This window comes from Schistocerca nitens, chromosome 2 (assembly GCF_023898315.1).
Source record: "Schistocerca nitens isolate TAMUIC-IGC-003100 chromosome 2, iqSchNite1.1, whole genome shotgun sequence".
Taxonomy (NCBI): domain Eukaryota; kingdom Metazoa; phylum Arthropoda; class Insecta; order Orthoptera; family Acrididae; genus Schistocerca; species Schistocerca nitens.
This window is the reverse complement of record NC_064615.1, coordinates 312,519,411-312,532,566: the sequence shown is the minus strand read 5'-3', so window position 1 is coordinate 312,532,566 and position 13,156 is coordinate 312,519,411. Positions and strand designations below refer to the sequence as shown.

General features: G+C 44.2%; 1 protein-coding gene across 1 annotated transcript in view; it reads left to right on the top strand.

Moving 5' to 3' along the window:
• Positions 1-969: 969 nt before the first annotated feature.
• Positions 970-13,156, top strand: part of LOC126235003 (uncharacterized) — a 554,297-nt gene continuing 542,110 nt past the window's right edge. The window contains exon 1 of the mRNA XM_049943740.1: positions 970-1,085. The gene's annotated coding sequence lies outside the window, so the exon portion shown is untranslated. The remainder of the gene's footprint in view (positions 1,086-13,156) is intronic.

Here is a 13,156-nt window from a genome sequence, read left to right as displayed (position 1 = left end):
CACATTCGAGACGTAGGTACGACCAGTGCAGAACCTTGGCATTGGTACAGGCTGCCCAAGGTATTAGTTGAATAGGACATCAGAAGTGAGACAAAACAGATTGTCCAAGGCATTTGTTGAAGAGGACATTAGAAATGAGACGATACAAATGGTTGAAATGGCTCTGAGCACTATGGAACTTAACATCGGAGGTCATCAGTCCCCTAGAACTTAACTACTTAAACCTAACTAACCCAAGGACATTACAAACATGCATGCCCGAGGCAGGATTCGAACCTGCGACCGTAGCAGTCGCGCGGTTCGGGACTGAAGCGCCTAGAACCGCTCGGTCACCGTGGCCGGCGAGACAATACAAATAAAAAAAGAAACCTTCGGACTAACGGACATGTAGCCCTTACAAGACCGCCCCAAGTGCAATAAACAAAGTTGTGAAAATTTAACCGCACCCTGTCACAAGTACAGAGTGCCGAAGAAGCGATGGAACTCACCGATTGCTGTTTTTTGGGGATACTAGTAAGACAGTGATCCCCTACGTGAAGAGAGCGTTCGTAATGAGGTAACGCCCGATAGGTATGCAACATACAGGTAACGAGGGTACGACTTTAGTTGACCTCTGCTACCGGGAAACTACCGTAGTCTACGCTAACTTATAGTAGGCTACAGTAGCCTACGGTAGTTCTACAATTCTAGGAAAGAATGAACCACTGTGGGCATTAACTACCTTCTGCACGTCCTCAGCAAAAGGAAAGAGTAAAAAAGAAGTAGCGATCAGGAGAGATGCGCGCTGATAAGACGCGCCGGCGGAGGGCTTTGACACGGCCGGCGGCGCGCCGCCGAGGACTGTTGGCATACGGCCGCCGACACCCAGGCACGCGCTGCAGCTTCGCCCCCTGGCCGCCAGAGAGCGCGCGCGCCCGCCGCCCTTTCCCACTGTGGGAGCCGGCGTCGCGTCCAGTCGCTGCGTGTCCCTCTCCACGGCTACCGGCGAGTGGCGTCTCCACGACCGACCGCTCGCCTGGCGCGCGCTGCTCCGTCACCGTTCGACGCCCCTCCGGCGTCGCAGGACATGTGACCCTATTCACAAGGTACGTCGCGACGCGTGCCGTACCCTCGTCGTGGGGTCATTTTGGTCGTGCTTCCAGCGTCCGTCGAAATTGTGAAATTTGTGCATCCTCGTAAACTCATTGCGTGTTTACAGTCCCCGTCGTGGTGTTATACCCTACCAAAGTTTCAGACGACCCGTGTCAAAGTGTTTTGCACACAGAATCTGAAACAGTGAGCAGTATACCACTTTGCTTGTGGAGAATACTTTACATGAAGCGTATCGACGATTTTGTTGTCTCTGAGAGACTGTCATCTAATTGCTGTGATATCCGTTCCTTAACTTCTCCTAGTGCCGTAAAAAAAAAAACACAAATAAACCATAAAAAATAGTGTACGCAAATTGGCCAGTGCCGATTGTCAAAGACGTAAATATAAAAAGAAAGAGTACGAGATAGAGAGCTTGATAGGTGTCGTGGATACCAACCTCAAGTGGCAGGGAATATATCGTGCTTCCGGGCATTCACTTGAACTAAGTTAGGGAAACCTCGAAAAGCTATATTTCAGTATCTCCACAGGTATTTGAATACCACTAAATTTAAACACAGCACTGTATCGACCCGTCAGCCACTGTTTAAGTCTGCAAAACAATTTCACATGTAATTTGGAACAGCGGATGAGGCCAAACTTCTTAATGTTTTATCTTCTGCCAATCTCTCTTCACATCAAACTACTCTCCTCTTAGCTGCCTTCACCACTTCGCTCTTCCTAAATTTCCATCTGCTGTACCTTGTCTTCGAGTATTAAGGTGCATAAATGTGCGTATACGTTTGTTTATTTCTTTAAGCGTTGGTGTTGGTGTGTGTTTGTGTGTGTGTTTGTGCGTGTGTGCGTGCGTGTGTTTGTTTGTGTGTGCGTGCGTGCGTGCGTGTGTGTGTGTGTGTGTGCGTGCGTGTGTGTGTGTGTGCGCATGTGAGAGAGAGAGAGAGAGAGAGAGAGATTTAAAGAAAGAGAAACTGATAGCAATAGAAAAACCATCACTAGAGGCTCCCTTTTCTTACGACAAAAGCAGCCTTACTACGTCATTAGTTCTCAAATCACCTTTCAGTGTATGAGCGACGATACTTAAATATTTATCATGGCCGTCGTTTTACCTTATCATTTTATATTTTCAGTATCAGTATATCATTGTTAATTACCTAAAGAAAATTGTATTCGTTGATACTGCAAAATGATTATACTGTATATGTCATCGAGCAGTGCTTGATCGGAAGTTGAACTGTGAAAATAACCCTTTACTAGAATATCGCTAGTAGCATTATTGTATGAGCGCATCTTCTTCGATGACGATTATGAAACAACGTTTTATCTAATTCAGCTGCAGCTCGCGATGTAATGATGCAGGAACGGTAGTTCAGTGCGTGCGGTCAGAGGGCTGGGTGTCCTTTGCAGAAAAAGGAGGGGAAATAAACCTGAGTGAAGTATTCATCGATGAATTGAAGGGGTGTCACGTGACGTCCGTCCAGACCAAATGACGAGAACAATAACGAACAAAATGAGAATAAAAAATGATTAGCGTCGCTGCCGTTAGACCACGGTGTTACTCATAGTGTCTTCCCGCGTCCGGGAAATCTGACCAAGAAGGCACCCAAGGCAAGGTCTCAGTTGACACCTTCCGCGGTAACTCAGTGTGATTGAAATATGGTGCAATCTTAATTTCTGCAATTCTTTGAATTAACAAAGGTGTCCCGCGGTGACTAGCTCATCAGCCTGTGACCAATCCCGCATATATGCTACACTGAGCCGGCCGGAGTGGTCGAGCGGTTCTAGGCGCTACAGTCTGGAACCGCGCGATCGCTACGGTCGCAGGTTCGAATCCTGCCTCGGGCATGGATGTGTGTGATGTCCTTAGGTTAGTTAGGTTTAAGTGGTTCTAAGTTCTAGGGGACTAATGACCTTAGAAGTTAAGTTCCATGGTGCTCAGAGCCATTTGAACCATTTTTTTGCTACACTGATTGAGTTTTTTCCTAGACAGTTGTCCCTAGCATGATTAATAGCGTATTCTCGCGTAATGTAAACAAACATATCCGCGTATCCACAAATGGCCTTTCAGCAAAGTTTCTGTGCTGTACTGGTATATTCACATTTCGTTACTTTCCAGAGAAAAGTGACACAATGCTTAAAGTCCTGGACTCGCATCTCAGAGAAACGGGTATCGAATCCGCGTCCATCCATCCAGATTTAGGTTTACCGTGGTTTCCTTAAACTGCATGAAGCAAATCCGGATTTGCACTACCATCCTAGTCCAATTTTAGCTTGTGTTCCATCTCTGATAACCTAGTTGTCGGTGGGAGCTTTTCCCCTTTAATTATTTGAAATGCAGGCATTTTGCATTATTGCCATGTCGACGCTGATGGCAGATGTCTGCGTCCCTACATCACTGATCTAACAACTCAGGTATTGGAGTATAAATCACCAAGAGTCCATAACAAGAAATACACGTCACGTCAGGCAACATAAACTTTTCATGGGTAGTTCATCCAAATTGTTGGTACTCTAATCATTTTCCATAATCGTAGTAACGTTTTTCTGTTAGTATGTTATTTATTCATTCCAAACCAATGCATTTTTGTCTACTTTTCCTGCTAGTTCTTGATACAGAAATTTTGTTTCTCACTTCATGGAGTACTTCCAGTTGCTTGTCGCTGTTCCTCGTGCCGATACCTTACAATCATAAAACAGTCCCTGACATGACCAAAAAAGAGAAAAAAAACCTGAAGTGAGTTCTTGTTTCAGTTCTTCTTCTTCTTCCCCCCTCCTACTCCTTCTTCTTCTTCTCTCCTTTTCTTTTTCACTGTGTTAAACAAGCACACACATTCTTTATTTTACTTTTCTTTTCAAGATCGTAGCTCTAACCCTACTACCATTGACAACGAATTACACTGTGACCTCTACGCTAAAAATACTCATCCTAGAGTTGTTGCCAACCTTAGGGTAAAGATTTTTTTTTACCAAGAATACACCTAATTTTCAAGACCAACTCTTAGTAAATGACAAAACACTAGCGTTCATTCCTGGAAGGTATCAGTTAGCGCCCGTGACTGTACCCCTACTTATGGATCCCTTCCTCTTCCCCTTCCACCAACCTTCTCGATTCCCCCCCCCCCCCCACCTTCCATTACTAGCCCTTCCCCCTTCCTCCGCATCCAGCTCCTCCACAACCACACTCTCTCTCTTTCTTGAACTGAGACGTTCCGATGCACGGAGAAATTATTTCGCATTCGGCAGAAGAATAGAATTCAGATATCGGATCACAGTTACTAGCCACTTTCAAAAGTAGTCAGTATTTTATTTAAAGTACAAATCACTGTAGCTGTAGCTAGCGTCTGAAGTAAGGCGGATGTCAGTATGAGTTACTGCCGATTGTGTTAAAATGACTTTCTGCATCAAACTTTCCCTATCTCTCTACACACATGCAGTTAACACAGAGGATGATTCTTATGCGTAAATGCATCATTATTTGCACACTGACGGTCTTATTTTGTGGACGGTACGAATTAAGAGAACACAGTAAAGGCTGACTTAATCTGCATTAAGTTCGCCCTGAAAAGACAGTGCAAGAGGGGTGGCTGTCGTTCTAATTCTGATCGCCCTTCTTCTGCAGACGCTCTTCGTTGTGACTCTGCGATCAAATGGTGGGATGGTGTCAAAATTGAGAAGGACGGGGTTCGTTGGCCTGTCGACACTGTGACACATTCCTAATCATACCAACATGGTCTCCACAATTTCAGTGGCAAGAAATTGAGGATATTTTTTAAGCAACACCTATCGAGGAAAGTTAGCTAACTGCAATCTGGCTATAGCTACATTTTGGTTACTTCTTTTTCAAGTAAAACTGGGCTCCTGATACAGCAACTGGTTATGAATTTCTTGGTATAAGACAGTCTTGGTTGCCAATTTTTTTATCTATTTATTGGCAATGAGGCGTTTTGCCCTTGTAGACCATCTTCAGGTTAACATACGAAGTAATGTCGTCAGCCAACATATGGCATACGGCGTTAAAGGACTGAAGTTGGCTCATCACGTTACTTGTCACGTAAATCTGAAGATGTTCCACAAGGGCGAAACGCGTCGTTGTCAATAAATAGAAAAAAAGTTGGCAACCAGACTGTCTTATTTCAAGAAGTTGTTCCTTTTCCTTGAGGAGACAAAATATACAGACGGAAGATAGCGGAGGGGAGGATTCAGCACGTTTTCATATGCGAGGGACATGATACACTGTTGTTAGATATTCTTCTCAGGTTTAGCATTTCCTGCTAGCAACCACGGACAGATGTGTAAACCTCTCTCGCGTTTCCTATCACTCCCGCCATATATCTGGTTCTGTACCAAAGTAAAGCTAAGTCTACGACAAGATATCCACATCTGAATATGTAGGTTCCCGTTGTAAATATGATTCGTACGGTCATTCCAATATTTCGTAACAAAAGGACTACCGGCAGGAAATGTCATTGAAATATGTAATGGTGTGCAGCAGAAAAAAAGAACGAAAAAAGTGAGTAGATGAAGGAGTAATAGGAGAAAGCGTGGTCCTTAGCTGGCCTGTAACGAGAGAAGAAGTGGAGAAACAAAAATGTGCAAAATTTAAGAAACAACACATGAGCTTAACAAGCGCGAGGCAATTAAAATTGGCTCTGAGCACTATGGGACTCAACTGCTGAGGTCATAAGTCCCCTAGAACTTAGAACTACTTAAACCTAACTAACCTAAGGACAACACACACATCCATGCCCGAGGCAGGATTCGAACCTGCGACCGTAGCGGTCGCGCGGTTCCAGACTGTAGCGCCAGAACCGCTCGGCCACCAGCGGCCGGCTGCAATTAAAATTGAAAACAAAGATATGAGCTGAATACGTATATAGTGAAAAAAGACGGGACAGAAATAAACAATTAGTTGTTCGTTCGCCACAATTCCATCGCTTGCACGTAACGGATTTCCCATAATACTTTTACGAGCTTTATTCATATTTCTGTCCCGCGGGGTAGCCGAGCGGTCTAGGGCGCCTCATCACGGTTCGCGGGGCTGCCCCCGTAGGAGGTTCGAGTCCTCCCTCGGGCATAGGTGTGTGTGTTGTCCTTAGCTTTAGTTAGTTTAAGTTAGATTACGTAGTGCGTAAGCTTAGGAACCGGTGCAGCATGGGACGAATCGGAATTGTTTGCTTCCATGCAGCCTCTCTCATTCCTGCCAAAAATTCATCCTTACAAAATTCTGTATTCTTTATACTGCTATTATACTTCAATTCCAAGGTCACAGAAGGAATAACTATTTTTCTGTCCCATTAGCTGGAATAATGATGGATTATACTGGATCATACGTATCTGTCGAGTGTTTTTCATTTTGGATTTTTTCATTTTTCAAAATGCTTCAAATGGCTCTGAGTATTATGGGACTTAACATCTGAGGTCACCAGTCCCCTAGAACTTAGAACTACTTAAACCTAACTGACCTAAGGACATCACACACATCCATGCCCGAGGCAGGATTCGAACCTGCGACCGTAGCAGCAGCGCGGTTCCAGACTGAAGCGCCTAGAACCGCTCGGTCACAGCGGCCGGCTTTTCATTTTTAATTAATAATTAATCACTTGTGTTTCCCTGCATGCCACCTAATTATTAACGTTGGACATACTTTCTCATCCTTGTTGTCAAGGGAAACCAATTTATATCCGGTAGTGCATGATTCTTACAATCATTCCAATATTTCGTAACGGAGGATCCCGCACGTTTTCATATGCGAGGAGGATAAATTGTTAAACGATTTTGCACTGTCGTCGCTATTACTTGCATTATCATGATTCTCCACATCAGCTTCGCTGATGTGATGCACGAGCTATCGATATTTCTTCCTGTCATAGTACAGTTTCTGATCCGTGACATCTTCCAAGTTACAGCTCATTTTTTCCACCACTGTTTTCACTGTCTCTGGCTCCCTTGGACTGCCGTTGGTCGCTTCCCAGTGCCGAAAGTGTTTTGCTGCTGCTCTGCATTGAGTTATTCTCATCAAGTGATCATGCCACTGCAGTCTGCTGTTTCCAATAATACGAGAAGACTTCAAAAAGTAAGTTACACGTTATTATGGCAGGCCAAGTAACTTTTACTACATGCTGCAGTACACTTGGAAGCGAAACAGATACATGACACTGTTTTTCAACATAGTCACCAAGTCCCTGTGATCAAAAGTCAGATCAATCTACAAATCGTTCAGTCCCTCGACGACAGATATCTGCTCCCTCTTCAGACAGCCTTCGAGAGCCACTGTGTGAATGTCTTCATCGTCAGAAAATCTGCAGTTTGTTGCGAATCAGTTCCTCGATTCCCTTGACATTGTCCTCTGTGGTCGATATCGTTGGCCTTCCTTCCCGCTCAGCATCAGTCACGTCTGTGCGGCCGTGGTCAGATTGCTGGCACCATTCCTCTACAGCGAGACGCGACATTGCATTTGGTACATGTAGCGCCAGAATTTCAAGCTGAATTTGTGTGCAAATTTAGACGTTTTTCTCACAAGAATTGTACTACACCACGTTCTTCAACTCCGGCCACAGCGGCCGGCACCTTGTGCCTGTAATGGGCCTACCGTTGTTTCGTTGTAAGATTTATAGCAGTTTTTTTCCTATTTGATCTCTTTTTGTTTCCTTAGTCTTCTGATTCATGGTTCTGAAGAATTTCCATTCTGTAGTTTATGTTTTCAGCGCATATTACTTGCATGTCTGAGTAACCAAGTGGGTTTTTAAAGTCAATTCGCAGTTTTTCCAGAAAAGTATGAAAGATGACTAATAAATGTTCTCAAGTTCCCCAGTCTGTAATTCCGTGTAGAAATGAACTATTCTCTAATCTGTGGAGAATTAAAGTAAGAGAATTAATTCTTGTAGATAAAATTCTTCGTAGTCTTTTTATAAGTTAAGGAGATGTAACATTGTCTATGAGCAAAAATAAACACCATAGCAGTCTTAAATTATAAAAAGTTAGCAGCTTGTATTTCAACTCCAGTTGTAAAATTCGATGCATTTCACACTACATAGAAGTTTCAAACAAGTCGTCTTTTATAGGGTAATACATATAACAGCAATGCTGCAACAGGGAGTGGCAGTCTACCGTTGTTTTGATGTATCTTAAATGATTTCTGTACCCTTCGTGAAACCATATACTACTGAGAAAAGCGGCGCGGAGTGGCCGCGCGGTTTGAGGCGCCATGTCAAGGATTGCACGGCCCCTCCCGCCGGAGGTTCGAGTCCACCCTCGGGCATGGGTGTGTGTGTTTTTCTTAGCATAAGTTAGTTTAAGTGGTGTGTAAGTCTAGGGACCGATGACCGCAGCAGTTTGGTCCCTTAGGAACTCACACACATTTGAACATTCTGGACTACTGAAAAAAAATGTATCGCAATCACGAGCAAATTATTTCTGGACATCTTATTTTTGTGCTTGTAAAAGCAAAAAAGAATCCTCTGACAGTTATTTGACGATGTTTGTAGTCTTATGAACGACTGAATGCTTTGTGAAGGTGTAGGTCCACTGTTTTATTTTTAACTCGTTTTCAGTACTGCCTATTTCAAGCAATGTATAGTTTTTTATATGTATAGAATACGTGTGTACGAAGTCTTTATTTACTGACTAAATTGATCAAGAGTGCAAATCAAAATAGTTCTATAAGAAGAAACGTAATAGTTTAACGTCCCACCATTCGAGATCATTGGACAAGGAGGAGAAGCTTTCATTAGAACAAGAAAGACTACGATGGAGTTGAACCGCCGTAAATGACCTTGTCTGAAGAACAGTTCTGACTGGCATGTCGATACCGATTGCTCTCTCTCTCTCTCTCTCTCTCTCTCTCTCTCTCTCTCTCTCTCTCCCCCCTTTCTTTTTTTTTAAAAAAAAGGAAAGGTGTCACCACTATTTACTGTTCATGAAATTATGTCGGGTGGCAGCGCTGAAATACTACGTCGTTCCGACGAGTGTCACACTCATCATCTTTTGGGGTTCTGGGTTAGTATGGAAACAATGCGGATGCACCACTACGAACACGTGTGGAACGTTACCTATCCTTCCCATCGGTATAGATGCGCGGGTGTCCAGATTGCGCAGGTTTTGCTTGGGAAGTATGGAGTTAGAGCCATGACAATGTCGCACACTCTGCAAACAGCTATTACTTTTCTTTCATAGTGTAATAATGCCAATTTACCGACCTAGATTATGAGCTAGGCTGAGGTAAACAGATAAATTGGGTGATAATGTCATTCGCTTTACTGATTTATATGAAGCTTTTCACCTTGACAAAGCTGAGTGTTTATTCAGAAATGTTGAAGAAGCTTCTCACTTGTCCTCCCAGCATTTAGTGACCCCTGTTACCATTCTCAAGAAAATCTGATGTTCTATGCAGCAGAACAACAGAGGACATACACAGTTTTACCCAGTAACGTTAAGCACGAGAGCACAATAGCAGTTTCTGCAGAGTAGCTGTCAAATATTCAGCCACGGGAAAACGAGTTTGCACAACACTAGGATAGACATTACCGTAGATAACGAATAATAAAATTATGGCCTTTGTGCCTCTATACTAAGATGAATGTTGTGTATAACATCTGTACGAACCGTTAACTCTTTTTATGACATTTTCTAAAATAAGAATGAAATGTTCGCAAAAATCAACAGGTATTTCACTTGGCACGGTTGTGTTGGTGTTGGTATACTCCTTGATATCTTCCGACTTAGTAGTCAACTGATCTGGATAAGGAGTGGAGGGGAGTGGAAGGGGGAGCTAAAATTCAACGAGGAATAGGAACCACGGAGATGGTTCAAATGGCTCTGAGCACTATGGGACTCAACTTCTGAGGTCATTAGTCTCCTAGAACTTAGAACTAGTTAAACATAACTAACCTAAGGACATTACACACATCCATGCCCGAGGCAGGATACGAACCTGTGACCGTAGCGGTCTCGCGGTTCCAGACTGCAGCGCCTAGAACCGCACGGCCACTTAGGCTGGCAACCACGGAGAACTTCCGTATTCTGTGTACATGAAGCGCTGGTAGATGCCACAGCAGATCCCAGTGGGAGACATAGGATATACAGGGTTCGAATTCAAGGTCTCAGAATTTTTAGTCATAAACACACCTGCTCATCCTTAACGCCCTTATGGCAGAAACACCCGTTATCATAAGAGCAAAATCCTTTCCGTCCCACTCCATCGTTCAGCCACTTTCTCGAAGTCCTTCTCAGTAGCAAGAATCACTTCCCGCGTTATATAAGAAAACTGAATAACATCTCCGGCTTTAGAGGACAGTTAATAACACATCTACTGAAGGAACAATAAGGATTACCATTGTCCCTGTAAGTGCTCGTTACCTTTGTACATCCTTTTTTCCAACCAGATCTCTCTGTTTTCACGATGTTCTTAGCTGGTGCAATCTCCTTAAATTTCCTTTCCCCCAGAATCGGCTAGATCAGAAAACATTTATCTTGTACACCGATAAATTCTTTTTATACATGCCACATAATTTTTGTTATTATTGTCATTACTACTGTCATTCTTCTTCTTCTTCTTCTTCTTCTTCTTCTTATTATTATTATTATTATTATTATTATTATTATATTATCATTATTAGTGGCAGCAGCTGCAGTAGTACAGGTACCGCTACTACAATCTTTACTAGCACACAGTCAGTACTACACTACTGGACATTAAAATTGCTACACTACGAAGATGACGTGCCACAGACGCGAAATTTAACCGATAGGAAGAAGATGCTGTGATATGCAAATGATTAGCTTTTCAGAGCATTCACACAAGGTTGGCGCCGGTGGCGACACCTACAACGTGCTGACATGTGGAAAGTTTCCAAACGATTTCTCATACACAAACAGCAGTTGACCGGCGTTGCATGGTGAAACGGTGTTGTGATGACTCGTGTAAGGAGGAGAAATGCGTACCATCACGTTTCCGACTTTGATAAATGTCGGATTGTAGCCAATCGCGATTGCGGTTTATCTTATCACGACATTGCTGCTCGCGTTGGTCGAGATCCAATGACTGTTAGCAGAATATGGAATCGGTGGGTTCAGTAGAGTAATACAGAACGCCGTGCTGGATCCCAACGGCCTCGTATCACTAGCAGTCGAGATGACTGGCATCTTATCTGCATGGCTGTAACGGATCGTGCAGCCACGTCTCGATCCCTGAATCAACAGATGGGAACGTTTTCAAGACAACATTCATCTGCACGAACAGTTCGACGACGTTTGCAGCAGCATGGACTATCAGCTCGGAGACCATGGCTGCGGTGACCCTTGACGCTGCATCACAGACAGGATCGCCTGCGATGGTGTACTCAACGACGAACCTGGGTGCACGAATGGCAAAACGTCATTTTTTCGGATGAATCCAGGTTCTGTTTACACCATCATGATAGTACATCCGTGTTAGGCGACTTCGCGGTGAACTCACATTGGAAGCGTGTACTCGTCATCGCCATACTGGCGTACCACCCGGCGTGATGGTATGGGGTGCCATTGGTTACACGTCTCGGTCACCTCTTGTTCGCATTGACGGCACATTGAACAGTGGACGTTACATATCAGATGTGTTACGACCCGTGTCTCTACCCTTCATTCGATCCCTGCGAAACCCTACATTTCAGCAGGATAATGCACGACTGCATGTTGCAGGTCCTGTACGGGCCTTTCTGGATACAGAAAATGTTCGACTGCTGACCTGGCCAACACATTCTCCAGATCTCTCAGCAATTGAAAACGACTGATCAATGGTGGCCGAGCAACTGGCTCGTCACAATACGCCAGTCACTACTCTCGATGAACTGTGATATCGTGTTGAATCTGCATGGGCAGCTGTACCTGTACACGCCATCCAAGTTCTGTTTGACTCAATGCCCAGGCGTATAAATGCCGTTATTTCGGCCAGAGGTGGTTGTCCTGGGTACTGACTTCTCAGGATCTATACACCCAAATTGCGTGAAAAAGTAATCAGATTTCAGTTGTAGTATAATATATTTGTCCAATGAATACTCGTTTATCATCTGCATTTCTTCTTGGTGTAGCAATTTTAATGGCCAGTAGTGTATTTACTCACATTGTCACTTCAGACACTCAAAACATTTTATACCATTTGTCATGATAAAATTGCTATTGCTTTGGAAACTATGATGTAAAATAGGTACTGAATGTCTGAAAGCCTGGGCCAATGCGAGAGAGGGCCTGCTGGGCATAAGCAAATCAGGTTAAGTAAATAAATGAATACAAACATGCACGCCTCCATCAAGCGGTACAAAAACACGGATCGGCTGCAGATGGGGAGTGTATGTAAATGCGGCGCAAAAACATCTGCGCGAGACGTCGTTGGGGCATGAAGTGCAGAGAGAGCGTGTCGAATTTGTAATGGCGACTTGCACTGCATTTAGATCAGATGGAAGCACAGAAAAATGTGGTGTAACAAAAGGCGGCTGCGCTTCCTGGTGAGGATGACGCTGACGCTGTTGGAGGAGGCCGTCGACGTTGCCTGGTAACGGCGTCTCTGGCGGTCCCCTCCCTCCCCCTCATGCACACACTGTTCGCCGAGACAGACGGCGGGCGGTCCTGTGGCGCTGTGGGAATTCGCCGCTCGGCTCCCAGGGGACACTGCTGAGACGGCGCGTTGTTGCCGATCAGGTATACAGCTGCCTTGGTAAACCCTTCTTACCCATGAAATTATTCAGCCTTTCGAGACCTTCGTCTGAACTGTTATCCTTAAGATCGCTTTATAAGGTCATGCTTGTTATTTAAATTGGCCAGTGCTTTGATGGCGCTACTACCCAATACGGTTAAAGCGTAATCAGTCTCCGGGGCCCAACTGATGTTATTGCCGTGGACGGACGTTTTATTATATTATATATCGTTTACTCCTACACGTCCACTTTGAATAAGGTAATATTAATTTTCGAATTTACACTCCTCGCCGTCGAAATGGCAATAGCACGAATTCATACTCCTTCTACGCTATGACCAAGCAGTGGCTAGCGAATGCTGGCCTGCTGGTCTCTCGATCGAATGTTTCCCGTGGGTGAGAGAT